Source organism: Bufo bufo, chromosome 5, assembly GCF_905171765.1.
Source record: "Bufo bufo chromosome 5, aBufBuf1.1, whole genome shotgun sequence".
Lineage (NCBI taxonomy): Eukaryota > Metazoa > Chordata > Amphibia > Anura > Bufonidae > Bufo > Bufo bufo.
Window position 1 is genome coordinate 523,904,014 of NC_053393.1, and position 14,793 is coordinate 523,918,806.

Sequence of the window (14,793 nt, forward strand, 5' to 3'; positions counted from 1 at the left end):
CCCAGAACAAAAAGTCTGCTTTTACGGTCACTACAAATAACTTGACCAGCTAAAACTGTGCAGATTTGGTTGAATAGAGATGTGAGACCTGTTTTTTTTTTTGCGCTGTGTGACAGTTATAGGTTTAATCACAGAATGACACTTCTATCAGCACGCTAGCGTGTGTCTTAGGTTTTTCTGAATGACACTATCAATACCTTCAATGTAAGATTTTCTTTTTGGGATAGATTTCAAGTAGGCCTCAAATACCACAAACTAGTTATTTTCAGAATGGCAAATTTGGGAATGCTTTTTCAACCCAGAACAAAAAGTCTGCTTTTACAGTCACTACAAATAACTTGACCAGCTAAAACTGTGCAGATTTGGTTGAATAGAGATGTGAGACCTGTTTTTTTTTTGCGCTGTGTGACAGTTATAGGTTTAATCACAGAATGACACTTCTATCAGCACGCTAGCGTGTGTCTTAGGTTTTTCTGAATGACACTATCAATACCTTCAATGTAAGATTTTCTTTTTGGGATAGATTTCAAGTAGGCCTCAAATACCACAAACTAGTTATTTTCAGAATGGCAAATTTGGGAATGCTTTTTCAACCCAGAACAAAAAGTCTGCTTTTACGGTCACTACAAATAACTTGACCAGCTAAAACTGTGCAGATTTGGTTGAATAGAGATGTGAGACCTGTTTTTTTTTTGCGCTGTGTGACAGTTATAGGTTTAATCACAGAATGACACTTCTATCAGCACGCTAGCGTGTGTCTTAGGTTTTTCTGAATCACACTATCAATACCTTCAATGTAAGATTTTCTTTTTGGGATAGATTTCAAGTAGGCCTCAAATACCACAAACTAGTTATTTTCAGAATGGCAAATTTGGGAATGCTTTTTCAACCCAGAACAAAAAGTCTGCTTTTACGGTCACTACAAATAACTTGACCAGCTAAAACTGTGCAGATTTGGTTGAATAGAGATGTGAGACCTGTTTTTTTTTTGCGCTGTGTGACAGTTATAGGTTTAATCACAGAATGACACTTCTATCAGCACGCTAGCGCGTGTCTTAGTTTTTTCTGAATCACACTATCAATACCTTCAATGTAAGATTTTCTTTTTGGGATAGATTTCAAGTAGGCCTCAAATACCACAAACTAGTAATTTTGAGAATGGCAAATTTGGGAATGCTTTTTCAACCCAGAACAAAAAGTCTGCTTTTACGGTCACTACAAATAACTTGACCAGCTAAAACTGTGCAGATTTGGTTGAATAGAGATGTAAGACCTGTTTTTTTTTTGCGCTGTGTGACAGTTATAGGTTTAATCACAGAATGACACTTCTATCAGCACGCTAGCGTGTGTCTTTGGTTTTTCTGAATGACACTATCAATACCTTCAATGTAAGATTTTCTTTTTGGGATAGATTTCAAGTAGGCCTCAAATACCACAAACTAGTTATTTTCAGAATGGCAAATTTGGGAATGCTTTTTCAACCCAGAACAAAAAGTCTGCTTTTACGGTCACTACAAATAACTTGACCAGCTAAAACTGTGCAGATTTGGTTGAATAGAGATGTGAGACCTGTTTTTATTTGCGCTGTGTGACAGTTATAGGTTTAATCACAGAATGACACTTCTATCAGCACGCTAGCGTGTGTCTTTGGTTTTTCTGAATGACACTATCAATACCTTCAATGTAAGATTTTCTTTTTGGGATAGATTTCAAGTAGGCCTCAAATACCACAAACTAGTTATTTTCAGAATGGCAAATTTGGGAATGCTTTTTCAACCCAGAACAAAAAGTCTGCTTTTACGGTCACTACAAATAACTTGACCAGCTAAAAATGTGCAGATTTGGTTGAATAGAGATGTGAGACCTGTTTTTTTTTTGCGCTGTGTGACAGTTATAGTTTTAATCACAGAATGACACTTCTATCAGCACGCTAGCGTGTGTCTTAGGTTTTTCTGAATCACACTATCAATACCTTCAATGTAAGATTTTCATTTTGGGATAGATTTCAAGTAGGCCTCAAATACCACAAACTAGTTATTTTCAGAATGGCAAATTTGGGAATGCTTTTTCAACCCAGAACAAAAAGTCTGCTTTTACGGTCACTACAAATAACTTGACCAGCTAAAACTGTGCAGATTTGGTTGAATAGAGATGTAAGACCTGTTTTTTTTTTGCGCTGTGTGACAGTTATAGGTTTAATCACAGAATGACACTTCTATCAGCACGCTAGCGTGTGTCTTAGGTTTTTCTGAATCACACTATCAATACCTTCAATGTAAGATTTTCTTTTTGGGATATATTTCAAGTAGGCCTCAAATACCACAAACTAGTTATTTTCAGAATGGCAAATTTGGGAATGCTTTTTCAACCCAGAACAAAAAGTCTGCTTTTACAGTCACTACAAATAACTTGACCAGCTAAAACTGTGCAGATTTGGTTGAATAGAGATGTGAGACCTGTTTTTTTTTTGCGCTGTGTGACAGTTATAGGTTTAATCACAGAATGACACTTCTATCAGCACGCTAGCGTGTGTCTTAGGTTTTTCTGAATCACACTATCAATACCTTCAATGTAAGATTTTCTTTTTGGGATAGATTTCAAGTAGGCCTCAAATACCACAAACTAGTTATTTTCAGAATGGCAAATTTGGGAATGCTTTTTCAACCCAGAACAAAAAGTCTGCTTTTACGGTCACTACAAATAACTTGACCAGCTAAAACTGTGCAGATTTGGTTGAATAGAGATGTGAGACCTGTTTTTTTTTTGCGCTGTGTGACAGTTATAGGTTTAATCACAGAATGACACTTCTATCAGCACGCTAGCGTGTGTCTTAGGTTTTTCTGAATCACACTATCAATACCTTCAATGTAAGATTTTCTTTTTGGGATAGATTTCAAGTAGGCCTCAAATACCACAAACTAGTTATTTTCAGAATGGCAAATTTGGGAATGCTTTTTCAACCCAGAACAAAAAGTCTGCTTTTACGGTCACTACAAATAACTTGACCAGCTAAAACTGTGCAGATTTGGTTGAATAGAGATGTGAGACCTGTTTTTTTTTTGCGCTGTGTGACAGTTATAGGTTTAATCACAGAATGACACTTCTATCAGCACGCTAGCGTGTGTCTTAGGTTTTTCTGAATCACACTATCAATACCTTCAATGTAAGATTTTCTTTTTGGGATAGATTTCAAGTAGGCCTCAAATACCACAAACTAGTTATTTTCAGAATGGCAAATTTGGGAATGCTTTTTCAACCCAGAACAAAAAGTCTGCTTTTACGGTCACTACAAATAACTTGACCAGCTAAAACTGTGCAGATTTGGTTGAATAGAGATGTGAGACCTGTTTTTTTTTTGCGCTGTGTTACAGGTACAGGTTTAATCACAGAATGACACTTCTATCAGCACGCTAGCGTGTGTCTTAGGTTTTTCTGAATCACACTATCAATACCTTCAATTTAAGATTTTCTTTTTGGGATAGATTTCAAGTAGGCCTCAAATACCACAAACTAGTAATTTTGAGAATGGCAAATTTGGGAATGCTTTTTCAACCCAGAACAAAAAGTCTGCTTTTACGGTCACTACAAATAACTTGACCAGCTAAAACTGTGCAGATTTGGTTGAATAGAGATGTAAGACCTGTTTTTTTTTTTGCGCTGTGTGACAGTTATAGGTTTAATCACAGAATGACACTTCTATCAGCACGCTAGCGTGTGTCTTAGGTTTTTCTGAATGACACTATCAATACCTTCAATGTAAGATTTTGTTTTTGGGATAGATTTCAAGTAGGCCTCAAATACCACAAACTAGTTATTTTGAGAATGGCAAATTTGGGAATGCTTTTTCAACCCAGAACAAAAAGTCTGCTTTTACGTTCACTACAAATAACTTGACCAGCTAAAACTGTGCAGATTTGGTTGAATAGAGATGTGAGACCTGTTTTTTTTTTGCGCTGTGTGACAGTTATAGGTTTAATCACAGAATGACACTTCTATCAGCACGCTAGCGTGTGTCTTAGGTTTTTCTGAATGACACTATCAATACCTTCAATGTAAGTTTTTCTTTTTGGGATAGATTTCAAGTAGGCCTCAAATACCACAAACTAGTTATTTTCAGAATGGCAAATTTGGGAATGCATTTTCAACCCAGAACAAAAAGTCTGCTTTTACGGTCACTACAAATAACTTGACCAGCTAAAACTGTGCAGATTTGGTTGAATAGAAATGTCAGGACTATTTTTTAGGCGCTGGGTGACAGGCTCAACTTGCCCCTGATGTAATATATGGCCAAAAAATAACACACTGTTGATGGTTAAATGCACTTGGGTGACACAGGCTCAGCCTGCACCAGATGTAGTATACAGCCAAAAAATAACCAGACTGTTGATGGTTAAATGCATTTCTTTGACACAGGCTCAGCCTGCAGCTAATGTAGTATATGGCCAAAAAATAACCAGACTGTTGATGGTTAAATGCACTTCGGTGACACAGGCTCAGCCTGCAGCTGATGTAGGATATAGCACTAAATAACCACACTATCGATGGTTAAATACACTTGGTTATAGCTCGTGCTGGCGTTCCACAAGTCACAAATTGGCCGCCGATCACCCCAGAAAAAAAGTGATCTAAAAACGCTCTGGGCAGCCTCAAAAAAGTGAGCAAGTCAATAATAGCACTTCAATGATCCACAGCTGCAGATCGATCACAGAATGAAGTCTTTTGGAGGAGTTAATCTGCCTAATCTCGCCCTAACGTCGCAGCTGCAATCTCTCCCTATACTGATCATAGCAGAGTGACGTGCGGCACTACGTGACTCCAGCTTAAATAGAGGCTGGGTCACATGGTGCACTGGCCAATCATAGCCATGCCAATAGTAGGCATGGCTGTGATGGCCTCTTGGGCCAAGTAGTATGACGCTTGTTGATTGGCTGCTTTGCAGCCTTTCAAAAAGCGCCAAGAAAGCGCCGAACACCGAACCCGAACCCAGACTTTTACGAAAATGTTCGGGTTCGGGTCCGTGTCACGGACACCCCAAAATTCGGTACGAACCCGAACTATACAGTTCGGGTTCGCTCATCCCTAGTGGTAAGGAGTTTGAAATCAAATTCTGTAAAAAATGACCAGTGAAATCCGAAAGGTGCTCTTTGGAATATGGGCCCCTTTGCCCACCTAGGCTGCAAAAAAGTGTCACACATCTGGTATCTCCGTATTCAGGAGAAGTTGGGGAATGTGTTTTGGGGTGTCATTTTACATATACCCATGCTGGGTGAGAGAAATATCTTGGCAAAAGACAACTTTTCCAATTTTTTTATACAAAGTTGGCATTTGACCAAGATATTTATCTCACCCAGCATGGGTATATGTAAAATGACACCCCAAAACACATTCCCCAACTTCTCCTGAATACGGAGATACCACATGTGTGACACTTTTTTGCAGCCTAGGTGGGCAAAGGGGCCCACATTCCAAAGAGCACCTTTCGGATTTCACAGGCCATTTATTACAGAATTTGATTTCAAACTCCTTACCACACATTTGGGCCCCTAGAATGCCAGGGCAGTATAACTACCCCACAAGTGACCCCATTTTGGAAAGAAGACACCTCAAGGTATTCGCTAATGGGCATAGTGAGTTCATGGAAGTTTTTATTTTTTGTCACAAGTTAGTGGAATATAAGACTTTGTAAGAAAAAAAAAAAAAAAAAATCATCATTTTCCGCTAACTTGTGACAAAAAATAAAAAGTTCTATGAACTCACTATGCCCATCAGCGAATACCTTAGGGTGTGTACTTTCCGAAATGGGGTCATTTGTGGGGTGTTTGTAATGTCTGGCCATTGTAGAACCTCAGGAAACATGACAGGTGCTCAGAAATTCAGAGCTGCTTCAAAAAGCGGAAATTCACATTTTTGTACCATAGTTTGTAAACGCTATAACTTTTACCCAAACCATTTTTTTTTTTTACCCAAACATATTTTTTTTTTACAAAGACATGTAGAACAATAAATTTAGAGCAAAATTTATATATGGATCTCGTTTTTTTTTCAAAATTTTACAACTGAAATGAAAAATGTCATTTTTTTGCAAAAAAATCATTAAATTTCGATTAATAACAAAAAAAGTAAAAATGTCAGCAGCAATGAAATACCACCAAATGAAAGCTCTATTAGTGAGAAGAAAAGGAGGTAAAATTCATTTGGGTGGTAAGTTGCATGACCGAGCAATAAACGGTGAAAGTAGTGTAGGTCAGAAGTGTAAAAAGTGGCCTGGTCTTTCAGGGTGTTTAAGCCATGGGGGCTGAGGTGGTTAAAAACCAAGAAAGGTCTCTGGCTCCTTCTGCTTCCTCTTCTGCTGCAGTCGTGGCCTCTTCATTCACCTCTGGAGTGACAGTGCCACCTGGCACCCCGCAAAAAGAGGATCTGCCAGCAACACCAACACCTGGGTCACCAAGCATCTCCACAATGTCCCACGGAAGCGTTCAGCTCTCCATCTCCCAAACGCTGGAGAGGAAGAGGAAGTACCCCCCTACCCACCCGCGATCTTTAGCCCTGAATGCCAGCATTTCTAAATTACTGGCCTTTGAAATGCTGTCATTCCGTCTGGTGGAGACGGATAGTTTTAAAGGCCTTATGGCAGTGGCTGTCCCACAGTACGTCGTGCCCAGCCGCCACTACTTTTCAAGGCGAGCCATCCCTTCCCTGCACAACCAAGTAGGGGACAAAATCAGGTGTGCACTGCGCAAAGCCATCTGTGGCAAGGTGCACCTGGACCAGTAAGCAAGGTCAGGGCCGTAACACCTGCACCACCAACTTCAGCACAGCCAGGGGTAAACGACAGCAGGCAGTTTTAAAACTTATCTGTTTGGGGGACAAACCCCACACCGCGCAGGAGCTGTGGACGGGCCTTGAACAACAGACCGATGAGTGGTTTGTGCCAGTCAGCCTCAAGCCCGGCCTGGTGGTGTGCGATAATGGGCGAATTCTCGTAGCAGCTCTGGGACTAGCCGGTTTCACGCACATCCCTTGCCTGGCGCATGTGCAGAATTTGGTGATGCAGAGATTCCTTAAAAATTACCGCGACATGTCAGAGCTGCTGCATAAAGTGCGGGCCGTCTGTGCGCACTTTCAGCGTTCTCACCCTGCTGCTGCTCGCGTGTCAGCAATGCAGCGTAACTTCGGCCTTCCCGCTCACCGCTCATATGCGACATGCCCACAAGGTGGAACTCCACCTTGCACATTCTGGCCAGACTATGCGAGCAGCAGCAGGCGATAGTGGAGTTTTAAGCTGCAGCACGCACGGGTGAGTCGCTCGGCGGAACAGCACCACTTTACCACCAATGACTGGGCCTCCATGCGAGACCTCTGTTCCTTATTGCGCTGTTTCGAGAACTCCACCAACATGGAGTACTATCCCACTTCTATGCCTCCTTGAAAAAACGCTCTTGGCAATGATGGAAGAGGATGTGGCACAGGAGGAGGAGGAGGAGGAAGAGGGATCATTTCGTAGGGTTTCCGGCCAGTCATTCCCAAGTGGCTCCGAGGGTGGGTTCCTGCACCCACAAACCCAAGGTACGCAATTGTCCAGCCAGGGCACAGTTCAGGAGGATGACGAGGTGGAGGATGAGGAAGATGAGATGGAGGAGGAGGAACCATGTTCACAGCAGGGTGGCACCCAGACCAGCTCATGGCCATCACTGGTGCGTGGATGGGGGGATACAGAGGACACAGACGATACACCTCCCACAGAGGACAGCTTTTCGTTGCCTCTGGGCAGCCTGGCACACATGAGCGATTACATGCTGCAGTGTCTTCACAATGACCGCCGAGTTGCCCACATTCTAACTTGTGCTGATTACTGGGTGGCCACGCTGCTGGATCCCCATTACAAGGACAACGTACCGTCCTTAATTCCGTCACTGGAGCGTTATCGTAAGATGCGCGAGTACAAGCGCACGCTGGTAGACGCGCTGCTCGTGGCATTCCCACCTGACAGCGGGGGCACAGTGGAAACACAAGGCGAAGGCAGAGGATGATGAAGAGGTCACCAACGCAGCTGGGGCACCGCCAGCACCTCAGAAGACAGGGTTAGCATGGCCGAAATGTGGAAAAGCTTTGTCAGCACGCCACAACAACCAGCACCACCAGCTGATATGGAACGTCTTAGCAGGAGGCAGCATTTCACCGACATAGTGGAGCAGTATGTGTGCACACGCCTACACGTACTGAATGATGGGTCTGCCCCCTTCAACTTCTGGGTCTCCAAATTGGGCACATGGCCTGAGCTTGCCCTTTACGCCTTGGAGGTGCTGGCCTGCCCTGCAGCCATTGTATTATCTGAACGTGTGTTTAGCACGGCAGGGGGCGTCATCACAGACAAGCGCAGCCGCCTGTCCACAGCCAATGTGGATAAGCTCACGTTCATTAAAATGAACCAGGCATGGATCCCTCAGGACTTGTCCGTACCTTGTGCAGAATAGACATTTATACCGGCACTAACCAGCCATTGCTATACTGGCCGTGAGCGGTCCGTGGTATCCCGGCCTGGCATCCTGCTGAGAGCCTCATCACTTGAACAGTTCCTCTTTTCTTTTAAACTCTTAAATTTTAAGAGCAAAGAGGAACTGTTCAAGTGATGAGGCCTTTGAACGTGAAAGTAAACTGTTAAATCAAAGATTTTCAGCTTGAGGCTATCCAAAAAAAAGTTTTACACAAGGCATACAGAAAGGCCAAAACTACAGAAAGAAGTATGCTCCTACAGAATAAACAACAAATGGAGAAGGAGACAATTATACGGTGTATTGGAACATATGACATACAACATCAGAGGGTGAGTGTATTGAGGGGCAGGCAGCGTGTGCTTACTTTGCAGCACCGCTGGCAACCTGCGCAAGGAGAGGGGCAAGGACGTAGCCTGCGTCCTCATCTCCATGGCAGCAGGCGAGCAGCAGGGCAGCCGAGCGCCGATAATGATGATCAGTGCTCGGCTGAGTTGAGCTGCTGTAAATCACGTGATGCTGGCCACGTCATGTGACTCACCAGCCAGGCCTATTTAAACAGGCAGCCTGCTGGCCACAGATTGCCTGTGATTAAAGGGTTTCTACCACCAGATTTTCACCTATTTAGCTGTCTGACACTAGCGATCTGCTAATGTCTGCTGTACCTAACCATGTTCATGTATTACCTTTGTCTGGAGCGGTTAAGCTTAAAAACGTGGTTTTATTGATATGAAAATGAGCCTCTAGGTGCTATGGGGGCGTCTTTTCAGCACCTAGAGGCTCCGTCTACTCACTATTTCTGCCGCCCAGCGCGCTCCAGCCCGCCCCTCTCCTCTAGATTGACAGCCTACTTCTCTCCATCTCGGCTGAATTCTCCCGCCTGCACCGTGTGCTTCTGTATTCGGCTCAGGCGCAGTGACTGTCGGACTGCTCCCTGCGCCGCCGATTACGGCGAAAAAGGTCCAGCTCGGTTAAATTGTTACCTTTGTTTTTCAGTGCAGATAAAAGCCAGTTACAGTCCAGTCTACATGTTTCGGATCAGAGACAATAGCGATCCTTACTCATGACATACCATATATGTCATGAGTAACGCCTACTGCCCGATCCCCTGAAGACGCCAGAGCAGCTGGCGAAACATGTCGGGGGGCAGCGTTTTGTTGTGCCTTTTCATAGGTAAATGCATTGATATCCAATTCATTATTGTCAAAATGGATGTTCATTGCCTTTAAGAGCCATGCTCGACTATAGTTGCAATTTTGTATGTCTTGAATAGGCCAAATTAAGGTCACACAAAGCTTAATGTTATTCTTCTCATGAATATACCAGTCTGAGAAGAGGCATCCTTGTTTACTTTTAAATTTATGACGGGCAATAAAGAGGAGCTCTATGCAGCTGGTGATAATTACCTATACAATTAGGCATTTATTAATGAAGCAAAATATATAATATGTGTGTATTCATTTAATGAGCCATAGTTAGTCCTTAGCATAAGACAATCAGTAGGACATATATATATTTGTTTATATTATATTGTTATATGTTACGAAGACAACATGTATCCAGTATATTGTATATATTTCTCATTAGAAGAGTGTCTGTGAAGATGTGTGTTTTGTAACAATTAATCACATCTTTGGTATGACAGAGGAGGTACTGATATCTCTGTGAGAAAACAAGGGAATTTACGATCCACAAATAAACAGTGTGAGAGACATTAAGTGAGACGCCTAGAGGTCTGTCTCTAATTGCTACAAGTGTCAGAATTAATCCCTATAGCTTTGAATTAAAGCTTCTAAGGTCAAAATGTATATTCAGACCTACATAAGTTAACCCTTTATACTATGATGCAGATAGCTTATACAGCAGTGCCACCTAGGTATCAGTAGGTGACATTACAACAGTAGCAAAAGTGCATTCTGGGTAAGGTTATGATGTCACATTTTTTATCAATGATCACGCCCATCCGACAATGATTGGAAAGATCCAAACTAGGAAGGTGTGTCTAACTGATAAGTTTGTGATCATAAGCCATACACAGTAAGGGGAGAAAAGGAGAAAGAGAGAGAGAAGGAGAAGAGAGAAGTTGAGGTCTATCAAGATGGAAGCCATGGTGAGATGCGCTATGATGGACCACCCAGCTTTCCTAGGAGCAGAAGTGAGATTCCTACTAGGACTTGGTAAGAGACACAGAAAATGATATTTCATTTTATTAAGACTAATTTGATAGTGTGGGTGAAATTATACCATCTAGATTGGCGAATAAATAAATAATTAAATTAATTGATCATCTCCATATTGAGATGTAGTCTTAGGATATTGTGAGGCTTCATTCTACCTGCAGAAGAATCTAGACTCATAATCTAGCAAAGCATTAAATAATTGCATATATATATATATATATATATATATATATATATATATTGATAGAACATTCTTCGCCAAGCTAAGTGATGGATTCCCACAAGAAAGATTTATTTCAAGTCCTTTCCATTTAAGATATGGTCTAGCAAAATCCTAGATCCCTGTTATTTGTCTTAATAGTCTTACCAAAGTCATATATGTGAAAATAGTCCAGGATGGGGCGGAAGGATACAGTTATCTCTTCTAAGTTATATCCTTGGATGGATTTGCCCATGCCTGAAGTCATGTGATGTGTAGTTGGTTAGAGGGGGGTGGAATGTATTTAGCATTCTATATTGATGTCTAGGATTAGACATGCCCATCTTGATATCATGAGGTTTTCTCTGAACAGAAGTAATGTATATAACTTATGTTCCTACTTTGATATCCTAACCTAATAATAGCTTGGTTATAATGTGACAAGTTATTTCCACTCACATATATTGTTAAGCTTGTAATGCTTTATATTAACGCTATATATATTCATTTGCATGTATCTTTGTGTTTATTTACTTATATATGTTTATAATCTTGTAACCAATAAATCTGCATATTTTTATAATACCTGTGTATTATTGTATAATGCAAAACTACATTTTATCATTAACGTCATCTCACGTCAAAAATAACTTATTTATCTGAGGAAATAGTCGGACTCAGATGTGAATTGTATCAATTAGGTTGTCTACAATTCACCAGGTCATGATTTTAAGAATTTATGACAAATTTTATAAATTAATTTTTTTTATGGTTAATTATTTTCATGACCATAATTAATAATTCTTAATTGAATTATTACCCACCGACAGTTTGAGGGACTTTTTTTAGTACAGAAGTGACGCCTAAACATTAGGGAGAAAATTATTAACTTTATGTGGTAGAAAGAATATAATTTGGGAATAAGAGCCTGGAGCCAGCGCGCGGCTACCGGACTCTTACCACATCTCTGCAGCACTAAGGATAACAGTGCTAAAATATAAGATTAGGAATAAGGTGGCGACACAAATGATCATTTTAATGGGAATAATTTAATGGTCAAGGAAGGGATTTAACAATTAGCATAATAAAAGTTAAGTTTTACAAAAGTGAATATAGGCACATGTTAAAATAAGGCAAATTAGTAGTCAGAAGACTAATTGTAAAATTATTGTAAAGTGCTTTTACATGTGTCTGGGTCTAATTATGTAGAAAAGAAGATGAGCACTTGCTCATTCAATCCCCTATGCACCTAATTAGTCTGTTTATTGATGCTGTGACACAGACCAGTGTCTTGATCACAGCATCAAATAAGTCATACCAAAAATTCACACCACAAATATAAATAACAATAAAGGTAACATTTTACACTGTCCCTATCCTGTCCTGTCCCTGAAATGGCAGGGAAAAAATACATACTCGCCTTATCCATTTGATTGCATAGAGGCTGCAGCGGCCATATTGATTGAAGATATCGTGCAAAATCTTGCGCGCAGTGCATATGCTTAGCCATGCAGTTAGGCTGTGAGTCCCTCAGTGGCACCGCCCACCTGACTCTGATGCATAAAAAGAGCTGAGGTTTAAATGTATAAATTATATGTTTTACTGAATATTTTCCCACAAAACTATATGTCAATCTGCTCAGCTCCTCCTGCTCTATAACATGCTGCCTGCAGATTACACAGCATTTTTATGGTGACAGGTTCCCCTTAAAGTAAATTTGCAGTCTAACAAGTCTTGATTATAGGGCAAGACTTTGCAATATAATAATTTTTCTAAATAATAAGATTAGAAATATTAGAAATATTATCTTTTTAACCACAGCACAGATGTGTTACAGTCTAGGTACAGCTCTAGTGGGGCCTGATATTCATTCAGCATAGGCTAAAATTATAAGGGATGAGACGATCAGGGTTGATTATTTCTGTATGGGCTGATGTGATTTCTTACACACCCACAAAAGGTCATACAAGCAACTGATATGACCTTTGTAGGTGCGGGTACGATTTCTCTAGGGGCTGATAAGACCTTTGTAGGAGCTAAAATGAAATTTCTCAGGGTTGATATGATGTTTGTAGGCAAAAACTGTCATTTTGCTGTAATTTGTAATATTGTTACAGTGAAATAATGCATAATCCAGTAAATTAAATGTTTCCATTAGAATCTAATACTAGTCTGTAGATCTGTGATTTTTTATATGAAGGGCCTGATATTATAGTCTAAGATGCACTGAGACATGAGATAAAAGGGAGTCTAAATTATTTTCTTTTACTGTGGTCTGGGCTCTGAATTAATTTAGGAGTCAAAAAGGAAAGAGAACAATCAAAGGAGATGTCACTTCTGAGTCATTGGATTTATAGAGGAGCTGTCACCTGTCCTGTCTGTTATAGTGTTTCCTTGTACTGTATTATCCATGAAATAATTCTTTACTTAGAACTTTGTGTTGTGGCAATCCTCTGCTATTCCTCCCGGAAATGTATGGATAAGACATAGCTTACATGTAGACTATGCTGCTATTCAAAGCAAGACATTGCGTTTTATGCAATAGTGTGACCTACAACTGTCACTCCATAGTAATCAGTTGCTCTACAGGAAGGTCTCAGTGTAGCCCAGGCCAAAAGTGACACCTGTGAGTGTTACCATTCCCCTTGTCAATAGTATATGTACATACATTGCCTGATGGGACAGCAGACTGTGTAAGGACACAGCGGAATGGTAACACATACCTCCCAACCATCCCGGATCCAGCGGGATAGTCCAGGATTTCAGTAGCAGTCTCGGTACGGGGAAGGTATGTCACGTTCTCAGGCAGCTGTCTCTGCTTCCAAAGGAAGCAGAGACAGCTGCCTGTAATGTCATTACAGTAATGCAGACATCCCAACCTGCAAAAACTCATTTCAGGGAGGTGCACTTCTCATTTCAGGGAGGTTTTCTTATTTTTTTTCTTTCACTAACTTTTTATTACATTTTCCAAACATATGCCGTATCTGCACACTTTGCTTTATGGTGTGAAGGACTGGGCTCATTACCCTGCCCCAAATTATCATATTTATGTATATGATTAAAGGGGTTCTGTCACCACCTATAAGCCCTGTGAGCTAAACATATGCTCATGTCCAGGGCAGCATTCTGATTTCTAAGGTGGCCTTATAAAAGCTATTTGTGGCTTTATTCTGCGGAAAAACAGGTTTTACTAACCTGTCAATTATTGAATTAAGGTTCCCAAGCAGGGGATGTCTGTGGATGCATGGTGCCCGGCCGCACGCATCGCCGTTCGTGCCCAGCGCCGCCTTCTACTCCTCAGTGCCTCCTCTCCCTCCTCCCGCTTTGAGATCCCGCGCGTGCGCACAGGCTCAGCCTGATGCGCCGTTGCGGACTGCTGGCATCGGCTTCTTCTTGCACTGTGCGCACGCGCCGAGAAGGGGACACTGCTACAGGTTGCCGGAAAGGTTTACTGCGAGTAAAGTAGAGATGGGAAGTTCGGATCTTTCACATGAATAGGTTCATTTGAATCAGTTCATTCAAATGAACCGAATCCTGAATCAAATCTTCGGTTCATTCGCTGAGCTGACAAGAAGCAAGTGAACCGAAGCTTAGGATGCGCAATGCGCATGCGCGGATGCTTCCATTCACTTGCTGACTCGCTAAGTCGGCTCTTGGTCTGAGTAGGAAGTTTATTCTTTAAAACCCTGTGTGTAATTATCTACCCCACTGTAGGAAAAAACAAGCATCCGGGGGGGTGAATTTAACACTGGGGTAAATAATATAATTAAAATGGAGGGTTAAATGTGTAAATGTATTTAAAAAAAATACATCTCTCTCAATAGTTCTATAGCTACTGAATGAGACAGAAGAAGGGATTCCTTTAACATATATATCTCCTTGAGAAGCTAATTTGACCCTAAAGGGTTAATTCAACCTGTAA